The sequence below is a fragment of the Mustela erminea genome, chromosome X (assembly GCF_009829155.1).
Source record: "Mustela erminea isolate mMusErm1 chromosome X, mMusErm1.Pri, whole genome shotgun sequence".
Lineage (NCBI taxonomy): Eukaryota > Metazoa > Chordata > Mammalia > Carnivora > Mustelidae > Mustela > Mustela erminea.
The window spans coordinates 84,007,571-84,013,808 of record NC_045635.1 but is presented as its reverse complement, the minus strand read 5'-3'; positions in this window follow the sequence as shown (position 1 = coordinate 84,013,808).

The window sequence follows — 6,238 nt, the reverse complement described above, 5'->3', positions numbered from 1 at the left end:
ATTTTGCATTTCCCTAAAGATTATTGATATTGAGTACCTTCTTTAAAATTATTTTTATTAACATATAATGTATTATTTGCCCCAGGGGTACAGGTCTATGAATCATTAGGCTTACACATTTCACAGCACTCACCGTAGTCCATACCCTCCCCAATATCCATAACCCAAATATCCATAACCCAAACCCTATCCCTACCTCCAATCCCCCAGCAACCCTCAGTTTGTTTTGTGAGATTAAGAGTGATGTTGAATACCTTTTCATGCATCTGTCAGCCATTTCTATATCTTCTTTGGAGAAATGTCCATTCAGGCTTTTGTTCAGTTTTTAATTGGATTGCTTGCACTTACTGGGTTGTATGAGTTCTTTATACATTTTGGATAGTGATCCCTTATAGGATATATGGGGTATATGACATATGATTTGCAAAATTTTCTCCCATTCCATAGATTGACTTTTTATTTTGTTGTTGATCTTGTTTTTTTCCCATGTGCAGAAGATTTTTAGTTTGATGTGATTCTACTTGCTTTTTTGTTGTTGTTGTTGTTGCTGTTGCTTACACTTAAGGTGTCATCCCCAAGAGATCATGGCCGAGATTCATGTCAAGGAGCTTTCTTCTTTTTTTCCTAGGAGTTTTATGGTTTAAGTTCTTACAAATTGTGTAACATAGAAGTCTAGTTTTATTCTTTTACATGTGAATATCCAATTTTCCCAACACCATTTATTGAAGGAATAGTCTATTCTCTATTGAGTGTTCTTGGCTTGCTTGTCAAGTATTAGTTGACAGTATATACTTGTCTTTATTTCTGGGATCTCAATTCTTTTCTTTTTTTTTTTTTTAATTTATTTGACAGAGATCACAAGGAGGAAGAGGGGCAGGCGGTGGGGGGTGGGGAAGGGGGGAAGGGGTGGGGAGCAGGCTCCCTTCCTAGCAGAGAGCTAGATGCAGGGCTTGATTCCAGGACCCTGAGATCATGACCTGAGCCAAAGGCAGAGGCTTTAACCCACTGAGCCACCCAGGCACCCCTCTCCTTTCTATTGATCTTTGTATCTGTTTTTATGCCAATGCCACGTAGTTTTGATTACTTTAGCTTTGTGATATAGCTTGAAATCTAGAAATGTGATGCCTCCCAGTTTGTTCTTCTTTCTCAGGATTGCTTTGGTTATTCAGTGTCTTTTATGGTTCTATATGAATTTGAGGATTATTTTTTTCCATTTCTGTAAAAAAAAAAAAGCCATCCGATTCTTGATAGGGTTTGCATTGAATCTATAGATAGCTTGGGTAGTATGGACATTTTAACAATATTAATTTTTTCCATCTATGAAACAGGATACTTTCCAACTTTTTGTGTTCTTCAATTTCCTAAATCAATGTTTTGTAGTTTTCAGTGTAGTGACCATTCACCTCCTCGGTTAAATTTATTCCTAAGTATTTTATTGTTTCTGGTGCTAGTGTATGTGAGATTGCTTCTTTTTCATTTGTTTCAGATTTTTATTTAAATTCTAATGAGTGAACATAAAGTGTAATATTGGTTTCAGGAGTAGAATTTAGTGATTCATCACTTACATGTAACACCTAGTGCTCAACATGAGTGAGCTCCTTAATATCCATCACCCATTTAGTCTGACCCTTGCCCATCTACCCTCTCTCATCCCAGTTTGTTCTCTATAGTTAAGAGTCTCTTATGGTTTGCTTCCCTCTCCTTTTTTCCCCCTCTTCCTCTATGTTCATCTGTTTTGTTTATTAAATTCCACATATGAATGAAATCCTATGTCATTTGTCTTTCTCTGACTGACTCTTTCACTTAGAAAAATACACCGTAGCTCCATCCATATTGTTGCAAATGGCAATATTTCATTCTTTTTGATGGCTGGATAATAGTATCACCTCTTCTTCTTTTTTTTAAATGTATTTATTTGAGAGAGTAGGAGGAGGGTCAGGAGAGAAGCTTTAAGCAGACTCCTTGCTGAGCATGGAGCCCCATGTGGGCCTTGATCTCAAGAGCCATGAGATCATGACCTGAGCCAAAACCAAGAGTTGGATGCTCAACTGACTGAGCCACCCTGGTGCCCCTATACCAGCTCTTCTTTATCCATTCATCACTCAATGGACATTTGGGCTGTTTTCATGATTTGACTATTGTTAATAATGCTGGTATAAACATCAGGATGCATGTGCCCCTTTGAACCTAGTACTGTAATTGCTGGGTTGTAAGGTAGTTCTATTTTTAACTTTTTGAGGAATCTCCATACTGTTTTCCACAGTGGCTACTCAAGTTTGCCTTCCCACCAACAGTATAAGAAGGTTCCAATTTCTGCACATCCTTGCCAAAATCTGTTGTTTCCTGTGTTGTTAATTTTAGCCATTCTGACAGGTGTGAGGTGGTATCTCATCATTGTTTTGATTTGTATTTTCCTTATGATGAGTGATGTGGAGCATCCTTTCATGTGTCTGATGGACATCTGGATGTCTTCTTTGGAAAAAATGTCTATTCATGTCTTCTGTCCATTTCTTAACTGGGTTATTTTTTGGGGTATTGAGTTTGATAAGTTTATAGACTCTGGATAGTAACTCTTTATCAGATATGTAATTTGCAAATATCTTCTCACATTCCATAGGCTGACTTTTAGCTCTGTTGATTGTTTCCTTCACTGCAAGGAAGCTTTTTATCTTGATGAAGTCTCAATAGTTCATCTTTGCTTTTGTTGTAAAAGGGATTGTTTTCTTCATGTCTTTTCCTGATAATTCACTGTTGGCATATAGAAACGCTACTGATTTTTGTATGTTAATTTTGTATCCTGCCATTACTAAATTCATTGATTAGAGTTAATAATTTTAAGTAAAGTCTTAAGGATTATCTCTGTATAAAATCATGCCATCCTCAAATAGAGATAACTTCACTTTTTCCTTTCCAATTCTGATGCTTTTATTTTTTTTTTAAATACCTAATTTCTTTGGCAAGGACTTCTGGTACTATGTTGAGTAAAAGATGTCCAAGTGGGCAACTTTGTCTTATTTCTGATCTTTGAGAAAAAGCTTTTAACCTCTCACCATTGAGAATGATGTTAGTGGTGGCTTGTCATATATGGCCTTTGTTATGTTAAGGTATGTTCCTTCTATAACTAATTTGTTATGAGTTTTTATCATGAACAGTTGTTGGAATTTGTCCAAGGGTTTTTCTGTACCTATTGAATGATCATGCAATTTTTTCTTTCATTCTATTAATATGATTTATCACACTTACTGATTTGCATATGTTGAACCATCCTTGCATCTCAGGGATAAATACCACTTGATCATGGTGAATTATTCTTCAGTATGCTGCTGGAATTAGTTTGCAAGTATTTTACTGATATTTTTTATATCTATACTGGTCAAGAATATTGGCCTGTAGTTTTCTAGTAGTGTCCTTTTCTAGTTTTGATATAAAGGTAATGCTGGCCTCATAAAATGAATTTGGCAGTGTTCTTTCCTCTTCAATTTTTTTGAAAGAGTTTGAGAAGGATTGACATGAATTTTTCTATAGATGTTTGATAAGATTCACCAGCGATGCCTCTGGTCCTGAACTTTTCTTCATTTTTTTTAATGGTCATCCAATCTTCTTATGAGTAATTGGTCTGTTCAGATTTTTTTATTTTTTCCTGACTCCATCTTAGTAGGTTGTGTGTTTCAAAGACTTTTTTCTTTTCTTCTCAGTTGTCCTGTTTGTTGGTGTATAGTTGTTCATGCTTTTTTCCCCCTGAATTAAGGAGTTGGCTCCTGCTATTGTGGAACCTGACAAGCTCCAAATCTTTAGGATTAAGCTGGCAGGCTGGAGACCTAAGGAAGAGCTACAGTTCAGTTTTGAATGTAGTTTACTGGCAGAATTCCCTTTTCCTTCAGTCTTTTTTCTATTCAGGCCTTCAAGTGATTAGATGCAACCATCCACATAATGAAGAATAATCTGCTTTGCTCCATGTCTACTGATTTAAATAATAATCTAATCCCAAGCAATCCTCATAGAAATATCCAGAATAATGTTTAACCAAGTATCTGGGTACCACAGTCTACCTAAGTTGACAAATAAAAGTAACCATCACAACTGGGATCCTGTTACAACTGCAAAATTTCAGACCCTGCCACAGACATTCACCCTCCCTAACCCCCAGAAATCATACCATCCTATCATTATTTTACTACCTTTCTTTGATGCAGCTTAGGGTGCTAAGAACAGCCAGACACCATTTCCCCCTTCTTTATTTTATTTCAGTAAGGGTGTGAGACAGTGCCCAATCTTGTATGATCTAGGGCCAAGGCTTCTGCCCATGGTTATGGTCACTGAAGGGGTGATGTGTTCACATCCAATGACTGACTTTCTCCAGCACAAGTTAAGGGTGGCAGAATCATAAATAGTAGTGCTTGAAGAAAAATTATGTGATCTTTAAAGAAATGGTACCATTCAAGTCTTATGAGCAGATAAATAGAATCCATATTTAGAGAGATAAGCAGCAGTTATACACTAGAGCTAGGGGTGGAGTTTCCAGGCAAGGATCTTAGGGATAAGGGTATCAGTTCAGAGCTAGATCTGGGGCAAAGTGTTGGGAGCATAGTAACACACTGATGTCAGAGGGATTTTTGGGAAAGGCACAGAAGTTAGTTGGAGATAGAAAAAGTCATGATCAAGCTCATTCCTTCTAGAATTCCTGCAGCTGCTTCTGGGGTTCCTTCCCCACAGAAGTTCCTGGCCTGATGGGGTGAGTGAAGGGGTCTACCACCCATCCCCAGTAACAGCCTTTGTGACAAGGGCATCTCACTGAAGCTGTCCATAAACTTGATGCATTTGTACTAGGTGGCCAAGGGAACTGGGAGAATTGGCAGAGGAAAGAGTTCATGGAAGATCATGGCATCTGAGCTAGCTAGGGAAGGAGGCCAAGGATGTGGAGATGTAGAGATGAAGCAGTAAATGAGGTAGAGAAAAGAAGTAAAGGGGCATAATGATGTAGAGAGAAGCAGTAAAGGGGCCATGCCATGGGTTCCATGGTCCCTTGCCATGAGGGAACTCAGACAACTCAGAGAGTCAATTAGAGCCATACACCACAAATGCTCACTAACATGTGAGACTGCCTCTATTCCTCACAATGCAGGCTCGGTTCTCTGAGTGAGCAGAATGAGAATTGTCTTTGAACACTGAAGTACTATATAGAATAGCATGGGATTACTCGTTATGTAATGGCAATTATTCCCTTGGTTCATATAACTAAGAAATTCACACACTCCTATATGAATTCTTCATGTAAATGTACAGAAAGAACTGAAAAGTGGCAAGTGGTAGGATATGACTTATGTGATACCTTCCAATAGAGGCATAACTTGTACACTGGTGGTACCTCACCTGTACCATAATTTATAGGATGGTAATGTGAAATTTGGTACTGCTATTATTTTAATTTCAAAAATTATTCTTGCTATGGTCTAGAGTCCAAACGTTATACAAGTGTGGAGAACAAATTGCACAAGGGTCCCTTGCAACTTCTGCCTGTGATTCTGAACTTTCAATTGCTGATCACTGAGAAATGTCTCACAGAATCAACCATAAAGTGAGGTAACAGGCTATTGCGCTTTGCCTGGAAGTGAAACTAAATGTCTGATCCCCCTCAAGCACACGGACACAGAGGACCCTTGTCACCGCTCTAAAAAATGCACTGGGCAAGCAGGTTGACTCTCCCTCACTCTCAGGAGCTAAAGTGAGACCCCTCCCACAGTGCACCTTCAGAGAGGGGAAGGGGGCAGTACAGTGGATAGATGAGAAGACAAATGCAAGCGTGGTGAGAGGTGTGAAAAGGCCCATTTCCTATTCACCTGTGTGCAAGTTATAAAGTTATTGATGGTATGCCTTTGAATGCATCCAAGTGATTAGGAATAAGAAGTAAATACATGTGAGTCCTCATCTCCCTTCTTTCCACTGCCCTCACTAGCTGGTAGGCAACCCTATTGTTCCAGGCCACATGCCTGCTTCTGCAGGCCTCCAGGTAGAGCATCTGAGTCACACTGTTTCCAAAGGCCAATCCCTGGAATTAGTGTGTGTACCTTCTCACCAGAATTTACTGACATATTACCTGTGCAGTCAAGCCTGTGTACCTGCTGTGCCAGGGTGAACAATGTCGGGAAGAGGAGAGGGCCTTTCAGTCCTGGACTCCCTGGTTCACGGTTGGGGCAGGAGAAGAGCGATCCAGGACACACAACATACAACGTGCAACATA